Source organism: Schistocerca cancellata, unplaced genomic scaffold (genome assembly GCF_023864275.1).
Source record: "Schistocerca cancellata isolate TAMUIC-IGC-003103 unplaced genomic scaffold, iqSchCanc2.1 HiC_scaffold_1084, whole genome shotgun sequence".
In the NCBI taxonomy this organism is placed as follows: domain Eukaryota; kingdom Metazoa; phylum Arthropoda; class Insecta; order Orthoptera; family Acrididae; genus Schistocerca; species Schistocerca cancellata.
In genome coordinates, this window is record NW_026047083.1 from 27871 (window position 1) to 50796 (window position 22926).

The 22926-nt window shown below is 49.2% G+C and overlaps 32 non-coding genes across 32 annotated transcripts; 16 read left to right on the top strand and 16 right to left on the bottom strand.

Annotated features, from left to right (window-relative positions):
• Positions 1-692: 692 nt before the first annotated feature.
• Positions 693-764, top strand: Trnap-ugg (transfer RNA proline (anticodon UGG)). The gene has a single exon. It is a non-coding gene; the product is annotated as a tRNA-Pro (tRNA).
• Positions 765-1399: 635 nt separating this feature from the next.
• On the bottom strand, positions 1400-1472 carry Trnav-uac (transfer RNA valine (anticodon UAC)). Its single transcript has one exon. It is a non-coding gene; the product is annotated as a tRNA-Val (tRNA).
• A 235-nt stretch (positions 1473-1707) lies between these two features.
• Trnap-cgg (transfer RNA proline (anticodon CGG)) lies at positions 1708-1779 on the top strand. The gene has a single exon. It is a non-coding gene; the product is annotated as a tRNA-Pro (tRNA).
• A 208-nt stretch (positions 1780-1987) lies between these two features.
• Trnav-aac (transfer RNA valine (anticodon AAC)) lies at positions 1988-2060 on the bottom strand. Its single transcript has one exon. It is a non-coding gene; the product is annotated as a tRNA-Val (tRNA).
• A 1500-nt stretch (positions 2061-3560) lies between these two features.
• Positions 3561-3632, top strand: Trnap-ugg (transfer RNA proline (anticodon UGG)). The gene has a single exon. It is a non-coding gene; the product is annotated as a tRNA-Pro (tRNA).
• Positions 3633-4267: 635 nt separating this feature from the next.
• Positions 4268-4340, bottom strand: Trnav-uac (transfer RNA valine (anticodon UAC)). The gene has a single exon. It is a non-coding gene; the product is annotated as a tRNA-Val (tRNA).
• A 235-nt stretch (positions 4341-4575) lies between these two features.
• Trnap-cgg (transfer RNA proline (anticodon CGG)) lies at positions 4576-4647 on the top strand. Its single transcript has one exon. It is a non-coding gene; the product is annotated as a tRNA-Pro (tRNA).
• Positions 4648-4855: 208 nt separating this feature from the next.
• Trnav-aac (transfer RNA valine (anticodon AAC)) lies at positions 4856-4928 on the bottom strand. The gene has a single exon. It is a non-coding gene; the product is annotated as a tRNA-Val (tRNA).
• Positions 4929-6428: 1500 nt separating this feature from the next.
• Trnap-ugg (transfer RNA proline (anticodon UGG)) lies at positions 6429-6500 on the top strand. The gene has a single exon. It is a non-coding gene; the product is annotated as a tRNA-Pro (tRNA).
• A 635-nt stretch (positions 6501-7135) lies between these two features.
• Positions 7136-7208, bottom strand: Trnav-uac (transfer RNA valine (anticodon UAC)). The gene has a single exon. It is a non-coding gene; the product is annotated as a tRNA-Val (tRNA).
• A 235-nt stretch (positions 7209-7443) lies between these two features.
• Trnap-cgg (transfer RNA proline (anticodon CGG)) lies at positions 7444-7515 on the top strand. The gene has a single exon. It is a non-coding gene; the product is annotated as a tRNA-Pro (tRNA).
• Positions 7516-7723: 208 nt separating this feature from the next.
• On the bottom strand, positions 7724-7796 carry Trnav-aac (transfer RNA valine (anticodon AAC)). Its single transcript has one exon. It is a non-coding gene; the product is annotated as a tRNA-Val (tRNA).
• A 1447-nt stretch (positions 7797-9243) lies between these two features.
• Trnap-ugg (transfer RNA proline (anticodon UGG)) lies at positions 9244-9315 on the top strand. The gene has a single exon. It is a non-coding gene; the product is annotated as a tRNA-Pro (tRNA).
• A 635-nt stretch (positions 9316-9950) lies between these two features.
• Trnav-uac (transfer RNA valine (anticodon UAC)) lies at positions 9951-10023 on the bottom strand. The gene has a single exon. It is a non-coding gene; the product is annotated as a tRNA-Val (tRNA).
• A 235-nt stretch (positions 10024-10258) lies between these two features.
• On the top strand, positions 10259-10330 carry Trnap-cgg (transfer RNA proline (anticodon CGG)). The gene has a single exon. It is a non-coding gene; the product is annotated as a tRNA-Pro (tRNA).
• A 208-nt stretch (positions 10331-10538) lies between these two features.
• Trnav-aac (transfer RNA valine (anticodon AAC)) lies at positions 10539-10611 on the bottom strand. Its single transcript has one exon. It is a non-coding gene; the product is annotated as a tRNA-Val (tRNA).
• A 1447-nt stretch (positions 10612-12058) lies between these two features.
• Trnap-ugg (transfer RNA proline (anticodon UGG)) lies at positions 12059-12130 on the top strand. Its single transcript has one exon. It is a non-coding gene; the product is annotated as a tRNA-Pro (tRNA).
• Positions 12131-12765: 635 nt separating this feature from the next.
• Positions 12766-12838, bottom strand: Trnav-uac (transfer RNA valine (anticodon UAC)). Its single transcript has one exon. It is a non-coding gene; the product is annotated as a tRNA-Val (tRNA).
• Positions 12839-13073: 235 nt separating this feature from the next.
• Trnap-cgg (transfer RNA proline (anticodon CGG)) lies at positions 13074-13145 on the top strand. The gene has a single exon. It is a non-coding gene; the product is annotated as a tRNA-Pro (tRNA).
• A 208-nt stretch (positions 13146-13353) lies between these two features.
• Trnav-aac (transfer RNA valine (anticodon AAC)) lies at positions 13354-13426 on the bottom strand. The gene has a single exon. It is a non-coding gene; the product is annotated as a tRNA-Val (tRNA).
• Positions 13427-14926: 1500 nt separating this feature from the next.
• Positions 14927-14998, top strand: Trnap-ugg (transfer RNA proline (anticodon UGG)). The gene has a single exon. It is a non-coding gene; the product is annotated as a tRNA-Pro (tRNA).
• A 635-nt stretch (positions 14999-15633) lies between these two features.
• Trnav-uac (transfer RNA valine (anticodon UAC)) lies at positions 15634-15706 on the bottom strand. Its single transcript has one exon. It is a non-coding gene; the product is annotated as a tRNA-Val (tRNA).
• Positions 15707-15941: 235 nt separating this feature from the next.
• Trnap-cgg (transfer RNA proline (anticodon CGG)) lies at positions 15942-16013 on the top strand. The gene has a single exon. It is a non-coding gene; the product is annotated as a tRNA-Pro (tRNA).
• Positions 16014-16221: 208 nt separating this feature from the next.
• Positions 16222-16294, bottom strand: Trnav-aac (transfer RNA valine (anticodon AAC)). The gene has a single exon. It is a non-coding gene; the product is annotated as a tRNA-Val (tRNA).
• Positions 16295-17794: 1500 nt separating this feature from the next.
• On the top strand, positions 17795-17866 carry Trnap-ugg (transfer RNA proline (anticodon UGG)). The gene has a single exon. It is a non-coding gene; the product is annotated as a tRNA-Pro (tRNA).
• Positions 17867-18501: 635 nt separating this feature from the next.
• Trnav-uac (transfer RNA valine (anticodon UAC)) lies at positions 18502-18574 on the bottom strand. The gene has a single exon. It is a non-coding gene; the product is annotated as a tRNA-Val (tRNA).
• A 235-nt stretch (positions 18575-18809) lies between these two features.
• Trnap-cgg (transfer RNA proline (anticodon CGG)) lies at positions 18810-18881 on the top strand. Its single transcript has one exon. It is a non-coding gene; the product is annotated as a tRNA-Pro (tRNA).
• A 208-nt stretch (positions 18882-19089) lies between these two features.
• Trnav-aac (transfer RNA valine (anticodon AAC)) lies at positions 19090-19162 on the bottom strand. Its single transcript has one exon. It is a non-coding gene; the product is annotated as a tRNA-Val (tRNA).
• A 1500-nt stretch (positions 19163-20662) lies between these two features.
• On the top strand, positions 20663-20734 carry Trnap-ugg (transfer RNA proline (anticodon UGG)). Its single transcript has one exon. It is a non-coding gene; the product is annotated as a tRNA-Pro (tRNA).
• A 635-nt stretch (positions 20735-21369) lies between these two features.
• Positions 21370-21442, bottom strand: Trnav-uac (transfer RNA valine (anticodon UAC)). The gene has a single exon. It is a non-coding gene; the product is annotated as a tRNA-Val (tRNA).
• Positions 21443-21677: 235 nt separating this feature from the next.
• Positions 21678-21749, top strand: Trnap-cgg (transfer RNA proline (anticodon CGG)). The gene has a single exon. It is a non-coding gene; the product is annotated as a tRNA-Pro (tRNA).
• Positions 21750-21957: 208 nt separating this feature from the next.
• Positions 21958-22030, bottom strand: Trnav-aac (transfer RNA valine (anticodon AAC)). The gene has a single exon. It is a non-coding gene; the product is annotated as a tRNA-Val (tRNA).
• Positions 22031-22926: the final 896 nt, after the last annotated feature.

A 22926-nucleotide genomic window follows, 5' to 3' on the forward strand; every position in this document is an offset into this window, starting at 1 on the left:
ACGGCCGAATCTGTAGTTGTTCCCAGATCTCTTCCACAACAACGGCCTCCCAGACGCTTGGATTACAGGAGTACGCCACTACTCCCAGCCGGAGAACTGCATTTGAAAGCGTAATAACATGAGCTACACGTAACTCCGATTTCTGTGTCTGACCTACTTTTAATGAAACTGTCGTCGATTTACTTACTACTATCGCTGCTGGACGAAGCAGATCAGGTGAAAACCATCAGTATTCTTGTAACGAAGAGGTAATGGAAATTTAGGTAAAACAATATCAAAAAAAGTTGTGTGGTGGAGCGACACGTACAGTTGGCTCTTCCTAGATGATCATTGCTGCACGGAATAATTGTTAAGGCACCGACGCCTTCAGGAGTGGTCTTCTGGAAGTTTTGCTTGCAGTATATTCCGCAATCTTTTCGTTATGAGTTGGTGTTTCGGATTCCCGATGTTCTTTTGTTTAGTGCACATGCCTTCCCTTGACACTGAGAAAGCACATGACGAAAGTGAAACACCACCGTCTGTTCATCTGCAGAGCGCGATGAAATTATTCACTCTATATTCATTGCCTTTCATATTCTTCCCATCAGTGGTGAGCGCTGCCTTCAGAAAGCGCTTTTGTTTCTGATTTACATGGAAGTTAGTGTTCCTCGGAGCTGGACTGCTTGGGATTAGCTTCATTGCTACTGGCAGGTGGCTCGTTGGTCTAGGGGTATGATTCCTGCTTTGGGTGCAGGAGGTCCCGGGTTCAAATCCCGGACGAGCCCTACCGTTTTGACCGTGCTGAAGAGTAGGTGGAGCTCACCCACGTTTGCAGCTCTGCAATGAAGAATAGATGCCTGCCGCAGCACGCTTTGTGTAGCACTACGGTGATGAAGGGACCGTTTGATATGGCAAGAATCTGACACCAGTAAATTACATGGGTCGATGCTGTAGAAGAGCCGACAGTAATCTTGCATGCAACGGAAAACAAAGGTTGTGTTTGCAGAACATGTGCACCGTGAGTGGAGACGAACCTCAATCGTGGAGCAGTCTACCTTCATCTGATTAGCGACGACAACAACCAAAGGGTGGGATACAAGACTGAGCGTAGTTAAGAGTTTCTCACTATTAGTTACGTTCACACTTCAACAGAGCTGTGACAAGGCGAGTGCAGTGAGCTCAGGAAAGCCAGTATGAAGCGCACTTGAAGTAGTCCTGAAGAAATGGATTATAAACTTTGCCGGCCAGAATGGAGCTACGAGCGTTCTGAGTTACTGAATACCGGTACACTATGGGAGCAAGAGCATTTGACAGTAAAATGAAGCGATATCCGTGTAGCACACGACATTTATTATCCATGCATACGCAGACGTGACGTAATCTCGGAAATGGAATCCGAAAAGGGGTTTAAAAAAAGTCGTGTTTCCGCCCGGGATCGAACCGGGGACCTTCTGCGTGTAAAGCAGACGTGATAACCGCTACACCACGGAAACGACGGCTCTGCGGCTGTTCTACCTAGAAACCCGTAGTGGCAACAGATTTTTCCTGCGTAAGCAAAGGCATCGCCTACGAGCTCCCTCCGATTCTAGAAGTTTGCTATTGTAAAAGACATCGATGAAAACAATCAAACCGCAACAGCCAGGGAAAACGCTGGGTGAGCGGCAGCTCTGCATGGTGATACCAAGAACGGAGGCGTCAGTCATGTGCAGCGCTTAGACGCTACGAACAGGCTCGTTGGTCTAGGGGTATGATTCCTGCTTCGGGTGCAGGAGGTCCCGGGTTCAAATCCCGGACGAGCCCTTGCGTTTTGTGCAAACGTGTGGCAACTACCGTCATACCGGCGGCTGTTCCGCGCATTTCCAGCCCTCCAGGTAAGCACAAAAACCAAGTAGCCGGTTCTGAAAGAGTTTCATGTATCATCTGAGCCCTGGTGGTGGGCCGTTTGAAATTGATTTAAATGGTCACAGTAGAGATTGTAGCAAGGGTCTTGTTGAGTGCGACGAAAAAGTGTTTCCGCCCGGAATCGAACCGGGGACCTTCTGCGTGTTAGGCAGACGTGATAACCGCTACACCACGGAAACTGCTACGCTCTGTGCTCCACATCTGACACAACTTGTAGGACGATCGCAACTTTGGCGTAAAAATCACTTTGCGGAAACGCACAATGCAGGTATTTCGCATTCGTATGCAACAATCGACAGCACCCTTGCCTGTCTGGATGCCATCACGAATGAGAGCCCAAGAAGTCGTCGGAAATGCTCGCGGCCGAGTCCTCAGCAGCATCAGCTTCTCATTCTTTCCATACGAGGTACCGTCAATTCGCGCAGTCGCTATTGCAAATGATGTCACCAAAAGCAATCACTTCGTTAGCGGCGAGGAGCCCGGACTCAGCGGTAGCTCTACATGAAGGCACCAGCAGCTCCGTCAGGCCACCGCTGGCGCGCCGGCGCCCGGACCCACGACCGTCAATGACGCTGCAGTCGATGTACTTCTTAATATCGCTTTTGGAAGAAGGAAACCAGGTGTAAATCACACAGTATTTTACTGATGATCTGGAAACGCAAGTTTAGAATAAGTAGAACATTATATAAAATGTGTTGTGTGGTCGAGCGACACCCACGCCTCGCTCTCGCCAGATTATCGTTGCTGCACGGAATGATTGTTAAGGCACCGACGGCTTCAGAGTTCGTCTTCTCGAAGTTTTGCTTTTGCAGTACATTCCGCAATCTTTTCGTTATGAGTCGTCTGTTTCGGTTTCCCGATGTAGTTTTGCTCACTGCTCTCGACTTCTCTTAACCCCGAGCCACCACTAGCCGAAAATTCCGCACTGCTATCTGGTCAATCTGCAGAGCTCGATGAAGGCGTCGCGGTCGTTCCTGAGCTGATGAAACGGCCGAATCTGTAGTTGTTCCCAGATCTCTTCCACAACAACGGCCTCCCAGACGCTTGGATTACAGGAGTACGCCACTACTCCCAGCCGGAGAACTGCATTTGAAAGCGTAATAACATGAGCTACACGTAACTCCGATTTCTGTGTCTGACCTACTTTTAATGAAACTGTCGTCGATTTACTTACTACTATCGCTGCTGGACGAAGCAGATCAGGTGAAAACCATCAGTATTCTTGTAACGAAGAGGTAATGGAAATTTAGGTAAAACAATATCAAAAAAAGTTGTGTGGTGGAGCGACACGTACAGTTGGCTCTTCCTAGATGATCATTGCTGCACGGAATAATTGTTAAGGCACCTACGCCTTCAGGAGTGGTCTTCTGGAAGTTTTGCTTGCAGTATATTCCGCAATCTTTTCGTTATGAGTTGGTGTTTCGGATTCCCGATGTTCTTTTGTTTAGTGCACATGCCTTCCCTTGACACTGAGAAAGCACATGACGAAAGTGAAACACCACCGTCTGTTCATCTGCAGAGCGCGATGAAATTATTCACTCTATATTCATTGCCTTTCATATTCTTCCCATCAGTGGTGAGCGCTGCCTTCAGAAAGCGCTTTTGTTTCTGATTTACATGGAAGTTAGTGTTCCTCGGAGCTGGACTGCTTGGGATTAGCTTCATTGCTACTGGCAGGTGGCTCGTTGGTCTAGGGGTATGATTCCTGCTTTGGGTGCAGGAGGTCCCGGGTTCAAATCCCGGACGAGCCCTACCGTTTTGACCGTGCTGAAGAGTAGGTGGAGCTCACCCACGTTTGCAGCTCTGCAATGAAGAATAGATGCCTGCCGCAGCACGCTTTGTGTAGCACTACGGTGATGAAGGGACCGTTTGATATGGCAAGAATCTGACACCAGTAAATTACATGGGTCGATGCTGTAGAAGAGCCGACAGTAATCTTGCATGCAACGGAAAACAAAGGTTGTGTTTGCAGAACATGTGCACCGTGAGTGGAGACGAACCTCAATCGTGGAGCAGTCTACCTTCATCTGATTAGCGACGACAACAACCAAAGGGTGGGATACAAGACTGAGCGTAGTTAAGAGTTTCTCACTATTAGTTACGTTCACACTTCAACAGAGCTGTGACAAGGCGAGTGCAGTGAGCTCAGGAAAGCCAGTATGAAGCGCACTTGAAGTAGTCCTGAAGAAATGGATTATAAACTTTGCCGGCCAGAATGGAGCTACGAGCGTTCTGAGTTACTGAATACCGGTACACTATGGGAGCAAGAGCATTTGACAGTAAAATGAAGCGATATCCGTGTAGCACACGACATTTATTATCCATGCATACGCAGACGTGACGTAATCTCGGAAATGGAATCCGAAAAGGGGTTTAAAAAAAGTCGTGTTTCCGCCCGGGATCGAACCGGGGACCTTCTGCGTGTAAAGCAGACGTGATAACCGCTACACCACGGAAACGACGGCTCTGCGGCTGTTCTACCTAGAAACCCGTAGTGGCAACAGATTTTTCCTGCGTAAGCAAAGGCATCGCCTACGAGCTCCCTCCGATTCTAGAAGTTTGCTATTGTAAAAGACATCGATGAAAACAATCAAACCGCAACAGCCAGGGAAAACGCTGGGTGAGCGGCAGCTCTGCATGGTGATACCAAGAACGGAGGCGTCAGTCATGTGCAGCGCTTAGACGCTACGAACAGGCTCGTTGGTCTAGGGGTATGATTCCTGCTTCGGGTGCAGGAGGTCCCGGGTTCAAATCCCGGACGAGCCCTTGCGTTTTGTGCAAACGTGTGGCAACTACCGTCATACCGGCGGCTGTTCCGCGCATTTCCAGCCCTCCAGGTAAGCACAAAAACCAAGTAGCCGGTTCTGAAAGAGTTTCATGTATCATCTGAGCCCTGGTGGTGGGCCGTTTGAAATTGATTTAAATGGTCACAGTAGAGATTGTAGCAAGGGTCTTGTTGAGTGCGACGAAAAAGTGTTTCCGCCCGGAATCGAACCGGGGACCTTCTGCGTGTTAGGCAGACGTGATAACCGCTACACCACGGAAACTGCTACGCTCTGTGCTCCACATCTGACACAACTTGTAGGACGATCGCAACTTTGGCGTAAAAATCACTTTGCGGAAACGCACAATGCAGGTATTTCGCATTCGTATGCAACAATCGACAGCACCCTTGCCTGTCTGGATGCCATCACGAATGAGAGCCCAAGAAGTCGTCGGAAATGCTCGCGGCCGAGTCCTCAGCAGCATCAGCTTCTCATTCTTTCCATACGAGGTACCGTCAATTCGCGCAGTCGCTATTGCAAATGATGTCACCAAAAGCAATCACTTCGTTAGCGGCGAGGAGCCCGGACTCAGCGGTAGCTCTACATGAAGGCACCAGCAGCTCCGTCAGGCCACCGCTGGCGCGCCGGCGCCCGGACCCACGACCGTCAATGACGCTGCAGTCGATGTACTTCTTAATATCGCTTTTGGAAGAAGGAAACCAGGTGTAAATCACACAGTATTTTACTGATGATCTGGAAACGCAAGTTTAGAATAAGTAGAACATTATATAAAATGTGTTGTGTGGTCGAGCGACACCCACGCCTCGCTCTCGCCAGATTATCGTTGCTGCACGGAATGATTGTTAAGGCACCGACGGCTTCAGAGTTCGTCTTCTCGAAGTTTTGCTTTTGCAGTACATTCCGCAATCTTTTCGTTATGAGTCGTCTGTTTCGGTTTCCCGATGTAGTTTTGCTCACTGCTCTCGACTTCTCTTAACCCCGAGCCACCACTAGCCGAAAATTCCGCACTGCTATCTGGTCAATCTGCAGAGCTCGATGAAGGCGTCGCGGTCGTTCCTGAGCTGATGAAACGGCCGAATCTGTAGTTGTTCCCAGATCTCTTCCACAACAACGGCCTCCCAGACGCTTGGATTACAGGAGTACGCCACTACTCCCAGCCGGAGAACTGCATTTGAAAGCGTAATAACATGAGCTACACGTAACTCCGATTTCTGTGTCTGACCTACTTTTAATGAAACTGTCGTCGATTTACTTACTACTATCGCTGCTGGACGAAGCAGATCAGGTGAAAACCATCAGTATTCTTGTAACGAAGAGGTAATGGAAATTTAGGTAAAACAATATCAAAAAAAGTTGTGTGGTGGAGCGACACGTACAGTTGGCTCTTCCTAGATGATCATTGCTGCACGGAATAATTGTTAAGGCACCTACGCCTTCAGGAGTGGTCTTCTGGAAGTTTTGCTTGCAGTATATTCCGCAATCTTTTCGTTATGAGTTGGTGTTTCGGATTCCCGATGTTCTTTTGTTTAGTGCACATGCCTTCCCTTGACACTGAGAAAGCACATGACGAAAGTGAAACACCACCGTCTGTTCATCTGCAGAGCGCGATGAAATTATTCACTCTATATTCATTGCCTTTCATATTCTTCCCATCAGTGGTGAGCGCTGCCTTCAGAAAGCGCTTTTGTTTCTGATTTACATGGAAGTTAGTGTTCCTCGGAGCTGGACTGCTTGGGATTAGCTTCATTGCTACTGGCAGGTGGCTCGTTGGTCTAGGGGTATGATTCCTGCTTTGGGTGCAGGAGGTCCCGGGTTCAAATCCCGGACGAGCCCTACCGTTTTGACCGTGCTGAAGAGTAGGTGGAGCTCACCCACGTTTGCAGCTCTGCAATGAAGAATAGATGCCTGCCGCAGCACGCTTTGTGTAGCACTACGGTGATGAAGGGACCGTTTGATATGGCAAGAATCTGACACCAGTAAATTACATGGGTCGATGCTGTAGAAGAGCCGACAGTAATCTTGCATGCAACGGAAAACAAAGGTTGTGTTTGCAGAACATGTGCACCGTGAGTGGAGACGAACCTCAATCGTGGAGCAGTCTACCTTCATCTGATTAGCGACGACAACAACCAAAGGGTGGGATACAAGACTGAGCGTAGTTAAGAGTTTCTCACTATTAGTTACGTTCACACTTCAACAGAGCTGTGACAAGGCGAGTGCAGTGAGCTCAGGAAAGCCAGTATGAAGCGCACTTGAAGTAGTCCTGAAGAAATGGATTATAAACTTTGCCGGCCAGAATGGAGCTACGAGCGTTCTGAGTTACTGAATACCGGTACACTATGGGAGCAAGAGCATTTGACAGTAAAATGAAGCGATATCCGTGTAGCACACGACATTTATTATCCATGCATACGCAGACGTGACGTAATCTCGGAAATGGAATCCGAAAAGGGGTTTAAAAAAAGTCGTGTTTCCGCCCGGGATCGAACCGGGGACCTTCTGCGTGTAAAGCAGACGTGATAACCGCTACACCACGGAAACGACGGCTCTGCGGCTGTTCTACCTAGAAACCCGTAGTGGCAACAGATTTTTCCTGCGTAAGCAAAGGCATCGCCTACGAGCTCCCTCCGATTCTAGAAGTTTGCTATTGTAAAAGACATCGATGAAAACAATCAAACCGCAACAGCCAGGGAAAACGCTGGGTGAGCGGCAGCTCTGCATGGTGATACCAAGAACGGAGGCGTCAGTCATGTGCAGCGCTTAGACGCTACGAACAGGCTCGTTGGTCTAGGGGTATGATTCCTGCTTCGGGTGCAGGAGGTCCCGGGTTCAAATCCCGGACGAGCCCTTGCGTTTTGTGCAAACGTGTGGCAACTACCGTCATACCGGCGGCTGTTCCGCGCATTTCCAGCCCTCCAGGTAAGCACAAAAACCAAGTAGCCGGTTCTGAAAGAGTTTCATGTATCATCTGAGCCCTGGTGGTGGGCCGTTTGAAATTGATTTAAATGGTCACAGTAGAGATTGTAGCAAGGGTCTTGTTGAGTGCGACGAAAAAGTGTTTCCGCCCGGAATCGAACCGGGGACCTTCTGCGTGTTAGGCAGACGTGATAACCGCTACACCACGGAAACTGCTACGCTCTGTGCTCCACATCTGACACAACTTGTAGGACGATCGCAACTTTGGCGTAAAAATCACTTTGCGGAAACGCACAATGCAGGTATTTCGCATTCGTATGCAACAATCGACAGCACCCTTGCCTGTCTGGATGCCATCACGAATGAGAGCCCAAGAAGTCGTCGGAAATGCTCGCGGCCGAGTCCTCAGCAGCATCAGCTTCTCATTCTTTCCATACGAGGTACCGTCAATTCGCGCAGTCGCTATTGCAAATGATGTCACCAAAAGCAATCACTTCGTTAGCGGCGAGGAGCCCGGACTCAGCGGTAGCTCTACATGAAGGCACCAGCAGCTCCGTCAGGCCACCGCTGGCGCGCCGGCGCCCGGACCCACGACCGTCAATGACGCTGCAGTCGATGTACTTCTTAATATCGCTTTTGGAAGAAGGAAACCAGGTGTAAATCACACAGTATTTTACTGATGATCTGGAAACGCAAGTTTAGAATAAGTAGAACATTATATAAAATGTGTTGTGTGGTCGAGCGACACCCACGCCTCGCTCTCGCCAGATTATCGTTGCTGCACGGAATGATTGTTAAGGCACCGACGGCTTCAGAGTTCGTCTTCTCGAAGTTTTCCCGATGTAGTTTTGCTCACTGCTCTCGACTTCTCTTAACCCCGAGCCACCACTAGCCGAAAATTCCGCACTGCTATCTGGTCAATCTGCAGAGCTCGATGAAGGCGTCGCGGTCGTTCCTGAGCTGATGAAACGGCCGAATCTGTAGTTGTTCCCAGATCTCTTCCACAACAACGGCCTCCCAGACGCTTGGATTACAGGAGTACGCCACTACTCCCAGCCGGAGAACTGCATTTGAAAGCGTAATAACATGAGCTACACGTAACTCCGATTTCTGTGTCTGACCTACTTTTAATGAAACTGTCGTCGATTTACTTACTACTATCGCTGCTGGACGAAGCAGATCAGGTGAAAACCATCAGTATTCTTGTAACGAAGAGGTAATGGAAATTTAGGTAAAACAATATCAAAAAAAGTTGTGTGGTGGAGCGACACGTACAGTTGGCTCTTCCTAGATGATCATTGCTGCACGGAATAATTGTTAAGGCACCGACGCCTTCAGGAGTGGTCTTCTGGAAGTTTTGCTTGCAGTATATTCCGCAATCTTTTCGTTATGAGTTGGTGTTTCGGATTCCCGATGTTCTTTTGTTTAGTGCACATGCCTTCCCTTGACACTGAGAAAGCACATGACGAAAGTGAAACACCACCGTCTGTTCATCTGCAGAGCGCGATGAAATTATTCACTCTATATTCATTGCCTTTCATATTCTTCCCATCAGTGGTGAGCGCTGCCTTCAGAAAGCGCTTTTGTTTCTGATTTACATGGAAGTTAGTGTTCCTCGGAGCTGGACTGCTTGGGATTAGCTTCATTGCTACTGGCAGGTGGCTCGTTGGTCTAGGGGTATGATTCCTGCTTTGGGTGCAGGAGGTCCCGGGTTCAAATCCCGGACGAGCCCTACCGTTTTGACCGTGCTGAAGAGTAGGTGGAGCTCACCCACGTTTGCAGCTCTGCAATGAAGAATAGATGCCTGCCGCAGCACGCTTTGTGTAGCACTACGGTGATGAAGGGACCGTTTGATATGGCAAGAATCTGACACCAGTAAATTACATGGGTCGATGCTGTAGAAGAGCCGACAGTAATCTTGCATGCAACGGAAAACAAAGGTTGTGTTTGCAGAACATGTGCACCGTGAGTGGAGACGAACCTCAATCGTGGAGCAGTCTACCTTCATCTGATTAGCGACGACAACAACCAAAGGGTGGGATACAAGACTGAGCGTAGTTAAGAGTTTCTCACTATTAGTTACGTTCACACTTCAACAGAGCTGTGACAAGGCGAGTGCAGTGAGCTCAGGAAAGCCAGTATGAAGCGCACTTGAAGTAGTCCTGAAGAAATGGATTATAAACTTTGCCGGCCAGAATGGAGCTACGAGCGTTCTGAGTTACTGAATACCGGTACACTATGGGAGCAAGAGCATTTGACAGTAAAATGAAGCGATATCCGTGTAGCACACGACATTTATTATCCATGCATACGCAGACGTGACGTAATCTCGGAAATGGAATCCGAAAAGGGGTTTAAAAAAAGTCGTGTTTCCGCCCGGGATCGAACCGGGGACCTTCTGCGTGTAAAGCAGACGTGATAACCGCTACACCACGGAAACGACGGCTCTGCGGCTGTTCTACCTAGAAACCCGTAGTGGCAACAGATTTTTCCTGCGTAAGCAAAGGCATCGCCTACGAGCTCCCTCCGATTCTAGAAGTTTGCTATTGTAAAAGACATCGATGAAAACAATCAAACCGCAACAGCCAGGGAAAACGCTGGGTGAGCGGCAGCTCTGCATGGTGATACCAAGAACGGAGGCGTCAGTCATGTGCAGCGCTTAGACGCTACGAACAGGCTCGTTGGTCTAGGGGTATGATTCCTGCTTCGGGTGCAGGAGGTCCCGGGTTCAAATCCCGGACGAGCCCTTGCGTTTTGTGCAAACGTGTGGCAACTACCGTCATACCGGCGGCTGTTCCGCGCATTTCCAGCCCTCCAGGTAAGCACAAAAACCAAGTAGCCGGTTCTGAAAGAGTTTCATGTATCATCTGAGCCCTGGTGGTGGGCCGTTTGAAATTGATTTAAATGGTCACAGTAGAGATTGTAGCAAGGGTCTTGTTGAGTGCGACGAAAAAGTGTTTCCGCCCGGAATCGAACCGGGGACCTTCTGCGTGTTAGGCAGACGTGATAACCGCTACACCACGGAAACTGCTACGCTCTGTGCTCCACATCTGACACAACTTGTAGGACGATCGCAACTTTGGCGTAAAAATCACTTTGCGGAAACGCACAATGCAGGTATTTCGCATTCGTATGCAACAATCGACAGCACCCTTGCCTGTCTGGATGCCATCACGAATGAGAGCCCAAGAAGTCGTCGGAAATGCTCGCGGCCGAGTCCTCAGCAGCATCAGCTTCTCATTCTTTCCATACGAGGTACCGTCAATTCGCGCAGTCGCTATTGCAAATGATGTCACCAAAAGCAATCACTTCGTTAGCGGCGAGGAGCCCGGACTCAGCGGTAGCTCTACATGAAGGCACCAGCAGCTCCGTCAGGCCACCGCTGGCGCGCCGGCGCCCGGACCCACGACCGTCAATGACGCTGCAGTCGATGTACTTCTTAATATCGCTTTTGGAAGAAGGAAACCAGGTGTAAATCACACAGTATTTTACTGATGATCTGGAAACGCAAGTTTAGAATAAGTAGAACATTATATAAAATGTGTTGTGTGGTCGAGCGACACCCACGCCTCGCTCTCGCCAGATTATCGTTGCTGCACGGAATGATTGTTAAGGCACCGACGGCTTCAGAGTTCGTCTTCTCGAAGTTTTCCCGATGTAGTTTTGCTCACTGCTCTCGACTTCTCTTAACCCCGAGCCACCACTAGCCGAAAATTCCGCACTGCTATCTGGTCAATCTGCAGAGCTCGATGAAGGCGTCGTGGTCGTTCCTGAGCTGATGAAACGGCCGAATCTGTAGTTGTTCCCAGATCTCTTCCACAACAACGGCCTCCCAGACGCTTGGATTACAGGAGTACGCCACTACTCCCAGCCGGAGAACTGCATTTGAAAGCGTAATAACATGAGCTACACGTAACTCCGATTTCTGTGTCTGACCTACTTTTAATGAAACTGTCGTCGATTTACTTACTACTATCGCTGCTGGACGAAGCAGATCAGGTGAAAACCATCAGTATTCTTGTAACGAAGAGGTAATGGAAATTTAGGTAAAACAATATCAAAAAAAGTTGTGTGGTGGAGCGACACGTACAGTTGGCTCTTCCTAGATGATCATTGCTGCACGGAATAATTGTTAAGGCACCGACGCCTTCAGGAGTGGTCTTCTGGAAGTTTTGCTTGCAGTATATTCCGCAATCTTTTCGTTATGAGTTGGTGTTTCGGATTCCCGATGTTCTTTTGTTTAGTGCACATGCCTTCCCTTGACACTGAGAAAGCACATGACGAAAGTGAAACACCACCGTCTGTTCATCTGCAGAGCGCGATGAAATTATTCACTCTATATTCATTGCCTTTCATATTCTTCCCATCAGTGGTGAGCGCTGCCTTCAGAAAGCGCTTTTGTTTCTGATTTACATGGAAGTTAGTGTTCCTCGGAGCTGGACTGCTTGGGATTAGCTTCATTGCTACTGGCAGGTGGCTCGTTGGTCTAGGGGTATGATTCCTGCTTTGGGTGCAGGAGGTCCCGGGTTCAAATCCCGGACGAGCCCTACCGTTTTGACCGTGCTGAAGAGTAGGTGGAGCTCACCCACGTTTGCAGCTCTGCAATGAAGAATAGATGCCTGCCGCAGCACGCTTTGTGTAGCACTACGGTGATGAAGGGACCGTTTGATATGGCAAGAATCTGACACCAGTAAATTACATGGGTCGATGCTGTAGAAGAGCCGACAGTAATCTTGCATGCAACGGAAAACAAAGGTTGTGTTTGCAGAACATGTGCACCGTGAGTGGAGACGAACCTCAATCGTGGAGCAGTCTACCTTCATCTGATTAGCGACGACAACAACCAAAGGGTGGGATACAAGACTGAGCGTAGTTAAGAGTTTCTCACTATTAGTTACGTTCACACTTCAACAGAGCTGTGACAAGGCGAGTGCAGTGAGCTCAGGAAAGCCAGTATGAAGCGCACTTGAAGTAGTCCTGAAGAAATGGATTATAAACTTTGCCGGCCAGAATGGAGCTACGAGCGTTCTGAGTTACTGAATACCGGTACACTATGGGAGCAAGAGCATTTGACAGTAAAATGAAGCGATATCCGTGTAGCACACGACATTTATTATCCATGCATACGCAGACGTGACGTAATCTCGGAAATGGAATCCGAAAAGGGGTTTAAAAAAAGTCGTGTTTCCGCCCGGGATCGAACCGGGGACCTTCTGCGTGTAAAGCAGACGTGATAACCGCTACACCACGGAAACGACGGCTCTGCGGCTGTTCTACCTAGAAACCCGTAGTGGCAACAGATTTTTCCTGCGTAAGCAAAGGCATCGCCTACGAGCTCCCTCCGATTCTAGAAGTTTGCTATTGTAAAAGACATCGATGAAAACAATCAAACCGCAACAGCCAGGGAAAACGCTGGGTGAGCGGCAGCTCTGCATGGTGATACCAAGAACGGAGGCGTCAGTCATGTGCAGCGCTTAGACGCTACGAACAGGCTCGTTGGTCTAGGGGTATGATTCCTGCTTCGGGTGCAGGAGGTCCCGGGTTCAAATCCCGGACGAGCCCTTGCGTTTTGTGCAAACGTGTGGCAACTACCGTCATACCGGCGGCTGTTCCGCGCATTTCCAGCCCTCCAGGTAAGCACAAAAACCAAGTAGCCGGTTCTGAAAGAGTTTCATGTATCATCTGAGCCCTGGTGGTGGGCCGTTTGAAATTGATTTAAATGGTCACAGTAGAGATTGTAGCAAGGGTCTTGTTGAGTGCGACGAAAAAGTGTTTCCGCCCGGAATCGAACCGGGGACCTTCTGCGTGTTAGGCAGACGTGATAACCGCTACACCACGGAAACTGCTACGCTCTGTGCTCCACATCTGACACAACTTGTAGGACGATCGCAACTTTGGCGTAAAAATCACTTTGCGGAAACGCACAATGCAGGTATTTCGCATTCGTATGCAACAATCGACAGCACCCTTGCCTGTCTGGATGCCATCACGAATGAGAGCCCAAGAAGACGTCGGAAATGCTCGCGGCCGAGTCCTCAGCAGCATCAGCTTCTCATTCTTTCCATACGAGGTACCGTCAATTCGCGCAGTCGCTATTGCAAATGATGTCACCAAAAGCAATCACTTCGTTAGCGGCGAGGAGCCCGGACTCAGCGGTAGCTCTACATGAAGGCACCAGCAGCTCCGTCAGGCCACCGCTGGCGCGCCGGCGCCCGGACCCACGACCGTCAATGACGCTGCAGTCGATGTACTTCTTAATATCGCTTTTGGAAGAAGGAAACCAGGTGTAAATCACACAGTATTTTACTGATGATCTGGAAACGCAAGTTTAGAATAAGTAGAACATTATATAAAATGTGTTGTGTGGTCGAGCGACACCCACGCCTCGCTCTCGCCAGATTATCGTTGCTGCGCGGAATGATTGTTAAGGCACCGACGGCTTCAGAGTTCGTCTTCTCGAAGTTTTGCTTTTGCAGTACATTCCGCAATCTTTTCGTTATGAGTCGTCTGTTTCGGTTTCCCGATGTAGTTTTGCTCACTGCTCTCGACTTCTCTTAACCCCGAGCCACCACTAGCCGAAAATTCCGCACTGCTATCTGGTCAATCTGCAGAGCTCGATGAAGGCGTCGCGGTCGTTCCTGAGCTGATGAAACGGCCGAATCTGTAGTTGTTCCCAGATCTCTTCCACAACAACGGCCTCCCAGACGCTTGGATTACAGGAGTACGCCACTACTCCCAGCCGGAGAACTGCATTTGAAAGCGTAATAACATGAGCTACACGTAACTCCGATTTCTGTGTCTGACCTACTTTTAATGAAACTGTCGTCGATTTACTTACTACTATCGCTGCTGGACGAAGCAGATCAGGTGAAAACCATCAGTATTCTTGTAACGAAGAGGTAATGGAAATTTAGGTAAAACAATATCAAAAAAAGTTGTGTGGTGGAGCGACACGTACAGTTGGCTCTTCCTAGATGATCATTGCTGCACGGAATAATTGTTAAGGCACCGACGCCTTCAGGAGTGGTCTTCTGGAAGTTTTGCTTGCAGTATATTCCGCAATCTTTTCGTTATGAGTTGGTGTTTCGGATTCCCGATGTTCTTTTGTTTAGTGCACATGCCTTCCCTTGACACTGAGAAAGCACATGACGAAAGTGAAACACCACCGTCTGTTCATCTGCAGAGCGCGATGAAATTATTCACTCTATATTCATTGCCTTTCATATTCTTCCCATCAGTGGTGAGCGCTGCCTTCAGAAAGCGCTTTTGTTTCTGATTTACATGGAAGTTAGTGTTCCTCGGAGCTGGACTGCTTGGGATTAGCTTCATTGCTACTGGCAGGTGGCTCGTTGGTCTAGGGGTATGATTCCTGCTTTGGGTGCAGGAGGTCCCGGGTTCAAATCCCGGACGAGCCCTACCGTTTTGACCGTGCTGAAGAGTAGGTGGAGCTCACCCACGTTTGCAGCTCTGCAATGAAGAATAGATGCCTGCCGCAGCACGCTTTGTGTAGCACTACGGTGATGAAGGGACCGTTTGATATGGCAAGAATCTGACACCAGTAAATTACATGGGTCGATGCTGTAGAAGAGCCGACAGTAATCTTGCATGCAACGGAAAACAAAGGTTGTGTTTGCAGAACATGTGCACCGTGAGTGGAGACGAACCTCAATCGTGGAGCAGTCTACCTTCATCTGATTAGCGACGACAACAACCAAAGGGTGGGATACAAGACTGAGCGTAGTTAAGAGTTTCTCACTATTAGTTACGTTCACACTTCAACAGAGCTGTGACAAGGCGAGTGCAGTGAGCTCAGGAAAGCCAGTATGAAGCGCACTTGAAGTAGTCCTGAAGAAATGGATTATAAACTTTGCCGGCCAGAATGGAGCTACGAGCGTTCTGAGTTACTGAATACCGGTACACTATGGGAGCAAGAGCATTTGACAGTAAAATGAAGCGATATCCGTGTAGCACACGACATTTATTATCCATGCATACGCAGACGTGACGTAATCTCGGAAATGGAATCCGAAAAGGGGTTTAAAAAAAGTCGTGTTTCCGCCCGGGATCGAACCGGGGACCTTCTGCGTGTAAAGCAGACGTGATAACCGCTACACCACGGAAACGACGGCTCTGCGGCTGTTCTACCTAGAAACCCGTAGTGGCAACAGATTTTTCCTGCGTAAGCAAAGGCATCGCCTACGAGCTCCCTCCGATTCTAGAAGTTTGCTATTGTAAAAGACATCGATGAAAACAATCAAACCGCAACAGCCAGGGAAAACGCTGGGTGAGCGGCAGCTCTGCATGGTGATACCAAGAACGGAGGCGTCAGTCATGTGCAGCGCTTAGACGCTACGAACAGGCTCGTTGGTCTAGGGGTATGATTCCTGCTTCGGGTGCAGGAGGTCCCGGGTTCAAATCCCGGACGAGCCCTTGCGTTTTGTGCAAACGTGTGGCAACTACCGTCATGCCGGCGGCTGTTCCGCGCATTTCCAGCCCTCCAGGTAAGCACAAAAACCAAGTAGCCGGTTCTGAAAGAGTTTCATGTATCATCTGAGCCCTGGTGGTGGGCCGTTTGAAATTGATTTAAATGGTCACAGTAGAGATTGTAGCAAGGGTCTTGTTGAGTGCGACGAAAAAGTGTTTCCGCCCGGAATCGAACCGGGGACCTTCTGCGTGTTAGGCAGACGTGATAACCGCTACACCACGGAAACTGCTACGCTCTGTGCTCCACATCTGACACAACTTGTAGGACGATCGCAACTTTGGCGTAAAAATCACTTTGCGGAAACGCACAATGCAGGTATTTCGCATTCGTATGCAACAATCGACAGCACCCTTGCCTGTCTGGATGCCATCACGAATGAGAGCCCAAGAAGTCGTCGGAAATGCTCGCGGCCGAGTCCTCAGCAGCATCAGCTTCTCATTCTTTCCATACGAGGTACCGTCAATTCGCGCAGTCGCTATTGCAAATGATGTCACCAAAAGCAATCACTTCGTTAGCGGCGAGGAGCCCGGACTCAGCGGTAGCTCTACATGAAGGCACCAGCAGCTCCGTCAGGCCACCGCTGGCGCGCCGGCGCCCGGACCCACGACCGTCAATGACGCTGCAGTCGATGTACTTCTTAATATCGCTTTTGGAAGAAGGAAACCAGGTGTAAATCACACAGTATTTTACTGATGATCTGGAAACGCAAGTTTAGAATAAGTAGAACATTATATAAAATGTGTTGTGTGGTCGAGCGACACCCACGCCTCGCTCTCGCCAGATTATCGTTGCTGCGCGGAATGATTGTTAAGGCACCGACGGCTTCAGAGTTCGTCTTCTCGAAGTTTTGCTTTTGCAGTACATTCCGCAATCTTTTCGTTATGAGTCGTCTGTTTCGGTTTCCCGATGTAGTTTTGCTCACTGCTCTCGACTTCTCTTAACCCCGAGCCACCACTAGCCGAAAATTCCGCACTGCTATCTGGTCAATCTGCAGAGCTCGATGAAGGCGTCGCGGTCGTTCCTGAGCTGATGAAACGGCCGAATCTGTAGTTGTTCCCAGATCTCTTCCACAACAACGGCCTCCCAGACGCTTGGATTACAGGAGTACGCCACTACTCCCAGCCGGAGAACTGCATTTGAAAGCGTAATAACATGAGCTACACGTAACTCCGATTTCTGTGTCTGACCTACTTTTAATGAAACTGTCGTCGATTTACTTACTACTATCGCTGCTGGACGAAGCAGATCAGGTGAAAACCATCAGTATTCTTGTAACGAAGAGGTAATGGAAATTTAGGTAAAACAATATCAAAAAAAGTTGTGTGGTGGAGCGACACGTACAGTTGGCTCTTCCTAGATGATCATTGCTGCACGGAATAATTGTTAAGGCACCGACGCCTTCAGGAGTGGTCTTCTGGAAGTTTTGCTTGCAGTATATTCCGCAATCTTTTCGTTATGAGTTGGTGTTTCGGATTCCCGATGTTCTTTTGTTTAGTGCACATGCCTTCCCTTGACACTGAGAAAGCACATGACGAAAGTGAAACACCACCGTCTGTTCATCTGCAGAGCGCGATGAAATTATTCACTCTATATTCATTGCCTTTCATATTCTTCCCATCAGTGGTGAGCGCTGCCTTCAGAAAGCGCTTTTGTTTCTGATTTACATGGAAGTTAGTGTTCCTCGGAGCTGGACTGCTTGGGATTAGCTTCATTGCTACTGGCAGGTGGCTCGTTGGTCTAGGGGTATGATTCCTGCTTTGGGTGCAGGAGGTCCCGGGTTCAAATCCCGGACGAGCCCTACCGTTTTGACCGTGCTGAAGAGTAGGTGGAGCTCACCCACGTTTGCAGCTCTGCAATGAAGAATAGATGCCTGCCGCAGCACGCTTTGTGTAGCACTACGGTGATGAAGGGACCGTTTGATATGGCAAGAATCTGACACCAGTAAATTACATGGGTCGATGCTGTAGAAGAGCCGACAGTAATCTTGCATGCAACGGAAAACAAAGGTTGTGTTTGCAGAACATGTGCACCGTGAGTGGAGACGAACCTCAATCGTGGAGCAGTCTACCTTCATCTGATTAGCGACGACAACAACCAAAGGGTGGGATACAAGACTGAGCGTAGTTAAGAGTTTCTCACTATTAGTTACGTTCACACTTCAACAGAGCTGTGACAAGGCGAGTGCAGTGAGCTCAGGAAAGCCAGTATGAAGCGCACTTGAAGTAGTCCTGAAGAAATGGATTATAAACTTTGCCGGCCAGAATGGAGCTACGAGCGTTCTGAGTTACTGAATACCGGTACACTATGGGAGCAAGAGCATTTGACAGTAAAATGAAGCGATATCCGTGTAGCACACGACATTTATTATCCATGCATACGCAGACGTGACGTAATCTCGGAAATGGAATCCGAAAAGGGGTTTAAAAAAAGTCGTGTTTCCGCCCGGGATCGAACCGGGGACCTTCTGCGTGTAAAGCAGACGTGATAACCGCTACACCACGGAAACGACGGCTCTGCGGCTGTTCTACCTAGAAACCCGTAGTGGCAACAGATTTTTCCTGCGTAAGCAAAGGCATCGCCTACGAGCTCCCTCCGATTCTAGAAGTTTGCTATTGTAAAAGACATCGATGAAAACAATCAAACCGCAACAGCCAGGGAAAACGCTGGGTGAGCGGCAGCTCTGCATGGTGATACCAAGAACGGAGGCGTCAGTCATGTGCAGCGCTTAGACGCTACGAACAGGCTCGTTGGTCTAGGGGTATGATTCCTGCTTCGGGTGCAGGAGGTCCCGGGTTCAAATCCCGGACGAGCCCTTGCGTTTTGTGCAAACGTGTGGCAACTACCGTCATGCCGGCGGCTGTTCCGCGCATTTCCAGCCCTCCAGGTAAGCACAAAAACCAAGTAGCCGGTTCTGAAAGAGTTTCATGTATCATCTGAGCCCTGGTGGTGGGCCGTTTGAAATTGATTTAAATGGTCACAGTAGAGATTGTAGCAAGGGTCTTGTTGAGTGCGACGAAAAAGTGTTTCCGCCCGGAATCGAACCGGGGACCTTCTGCGTGTTAGGCAGACGTGATAACCGCTACACCACGGAAACTGCTACGCTCTGTGCTCCACATCTGACACAACTTGTAGGACGATCGCAACTTTGGCGTAAAAATCACTTTGCGGAAACGCACAATGCAGGTATTTCGCATTCGTATGCAACAATCGACAGCACCCTTGCCTGTCTGGATGCCATCACGAATGAGAGCCCAAGAAGACGTCGGAAATGCTCGCGGCCGAGTCCTCAGCAGCATCAGCTTCTCATTCTTTCCATACGAGGTACCGTCAATTCGCGCAGTCGCTATTGCAAATGATGTCACCAAAAGCAATCACTTCGTTAGCGGCGAGGAGCCCGGACTCAGCGGTAGCTCTACATGAAGGCACCAGCAGCTCCGTCAGGCCACCGCTGGCGCGCCGGCGCCCGGACCCACGACCGTCAATGACGCTGCAGTCGATGTACTTCTTAATATCGCTTTTGGAAGAAGGAAACCAGGTGTAAATCACACAGTATTTTACTGATGATCTGGAAACGCAAGTTTAGAATAAGTAGAACATTATATAAAATGTGTTGTGTGGTCGAGCGACACCCACGCCTCGCTCTCGCCAGATTATCGTTGCTGCGCGGAATGATTGTTAAGGCACCGACGGCTTCAGAGTTCGTCTTCTCGAAGTTTTGCTTTTGCAGTACATTCCGCAATCTTTTCGTTATGAGTCGTCTGTTTCGGTTTCCCGATGTAGTTTTGCTCACTGCTCTCGACTTCTCTTAACCCCGAGCCACCACTAGCCGAAAATTCCGCACTGCTATCTGGTCAATCTGCAGAGCTCGATGAAGGCGTCGCGGTCGTTCCTGAGCTGATGAAACGGCCGAATCTGTAGTTGTTCCCAGATCTCTTCCACAACAACGGCCTCCCAGACGCTTGGATTACAGGAGTACGCCACTACTCCCAGCCGGAGAACTGCATTTGAAAGCGTAATAACATGAGCTACACGTAACTCCGATTTCTGTGTCTGACCTACTTTTAATGAAACTGTCGTCGATTTACTTACTACTATCGCTGCTGGACGAAGCAGATCAGGTGAAAACCATCAGTATTCTTGTAACGAAGAGGTAATGGAAATTTAGGTAAAACAATATCAAAAAAAGTTGTGTGGTGGAGCGACACGTACAGTTGGCTCTTCCTAGATGATCATTGCTGCACGGAATAATTGTTAAGGCACCGACGCCTTCAGGAGTGGTCTTCTGGAAGTTTTGCTTGCAGTATATTCCGCAATCTTTTCGTTATGAGTTGGTGTTTCGGATTCCCGATGTTCTTTTGTTTAGTGCACATGCCTTCCCTTGACACTGAGAAAGCACATGACGAAAGTGAAACACCACCGTCTGTTCATCTGCAGAGCGCGATGAAATTATTCACTCTATATTCATTGCCTTTCATATTCTTCCCATCAGTGGTGAGCGCTGCCTTCAGAAAGCGCTTTTGTTTCTGATTTACATGGAAGTTAGTGTTCCTCGGAGCTGGACTGCTTGGGATTAGCTTCATTGCTACTGGCAGGTGGCTCGTTGGTCTAGGGGTATGATTCCTGCTTTGGGTGCAGGAGGTCCCGGGTTCAAATCCCGGACGAGCCCTACCGTTTTGACCGTGCTGAAGAGTAGGTGGAGCTCACCCACGTTTGCAGCTCTGCAATGAAGAATAGATGCCTGCCGCAGCACGCTTTGTGTAGCACTACGGTGATGAAGGGACCGTTTGATATGGCAAGAATCTGACACCAGTAAATTACATGGGTCGATGCTGTAGAAGAGCCGACAGTAATCTTGCATGCAACGGAAAACAAAGGTTGTGTTTGCAGAACATGTGCACCGTGAGTGGAGACGAACCTCAATCGTGGAGCAGTCTACCTTCATCTGATTAGCGACGACAACAACCAAAGGGTGGGATACAAGACTGAGCGTAGTTAAGAGTTTCTCACTATTAGTTACGTTCACACTTCAACAGAGCTGTGACAAGGCGAGTGCAGTGAGCTCAGGAAAGCCAGTATGAAGCGCACTTGAAGTAGTCCTGAAGAAATGGATTATAAACTTTGCCGGCCAGAATGGAGCTACGAGCGTTCTGAGTTACTGAATACCGGTACACTATGGGAGCAAGAGCATTTGACAGTAAAATGAAGCGATATCCGTGTAGCACACGACATTTATTATCCATGCATACGCAGACGTGACGTAATCTCGGAAATGGAATCCGAAAAGGGGTTTAAAAAAAGTCGTGTTTCCGCCCGGGATCGAACCGGGGACCTTCTGCGTGTAAAGCAGACGTGATAACCGCTACACCACGGAAACGACGGCTCTGCGGCTGTTCTACCTAGAAACCCGTAGTGGCAACAGATTTTTCCTGCGTAAGCAAAGGCATCGCCTACGAGCTCCCTCCGATTCTAGAAGTTTGCTATTGTAAAAGACATCGATGAAAACAATCAAACCGCAACAGCCAGGGAAAACGCTGGGTGAGCGGCAGCTCTGCATGGTGATACCAAGAACGGAGGCGTCAGTCATGTGCAGCGCTTAGACGCTACGAACAGGCTCGTTGGTCTAGGGGTATGATTCCTGCTTCGGGTGCAGGAGGTCCCGGGTTCAAATCCCGGACGAGCCCTTGCGTTTTGTGCAAACGTGTGGCAACTACCGTCATGCCGGCGGCTGTTCCGCGCATTTCCAGCCCTCCAGGTAAGCACAAAAACCAAGTAGCCGGTTCTGAAAGAGTTTCATGTATCATCTGAGCCCTGGTGGTGGGCCGTTTGAAATTGATTTAAATGGTCACAGTAGAGATTGTAGCAAGGGTCTTGTTGAGTGCGACGAAAAAGTGTTTCCGCCCGGAATCGAACCGGGGACCTTCTGCGTGTTAGGCAGACGTGATAACCGCTACACCACGGAAACTGCTACGCTCTGTGCTCCACATCTGACACAACTTGTAGGACGATCGCAACTTTGGCGTAAAAATCACTTTGCGGAAACGCACAATGCAGGTATTTCGCATTCGTATGCAACAATCGACAGCACCCTTGCCTGTCTGGATGCCATCACGAATGAGAGCCCAAGAAGTCGTCGGAAATGCTCGCGGCCGAGTCCTCAGCAGCATCAGCTTCTCATTCTTTCCATACGAGGTACCGTCAATTCGCGCAGTCGCTATTGCAAATGATGTCACCAAAAGCAATCACTTCGTTAGCGGCGAGGAGCCCGGACTCAGCGGTAGCTCTACATGAAGGCACCAGCAGCTCCGTCAGGCCACCGCTGGCGCGCCGGCGCCCGGACCCACGACCGTCAATGACGCTGCAGTCGATGTACTTCTTAATATCGCTTTTGGAAGAAGGAAACCAGGTGTAAATCACACAGTATTTTACTGATGATCTGGAAACGCAAGTTTAGAATAAGTAGAACATTATATAAAATGTGTTGTGTGGTCGAGCGACACCCACGCCTCGCTCTCGCCAGATTATCGTTGCTGCGCGGAATGATTGTTAAGGCACCGACGGCTTCAGAGTTCGTCTTCTCGAAGTTTTGCTTTTGCAGTACATTCCGCAATCTTTTCGTTATGAGTCGTCTGTTTCGGTTTCCCGATGTAGTTTTGCTCACTGCTCTCGACTTCTCTTAACCCCGAGCCACCACTAGCCGAAAATTCCGCACTGCTATCTGGTCAATCTGCAGAGCTCGATGAAGGCGTCGCGGTCGTTCCTGAGCTGATGAAACGGCCGAATCTGTAGTTGTTCCCAGATCTCTTCCACAACAACGGCCTCCCAGACGCTTGGATTACAGGAGTACGCCACTACTCCCAG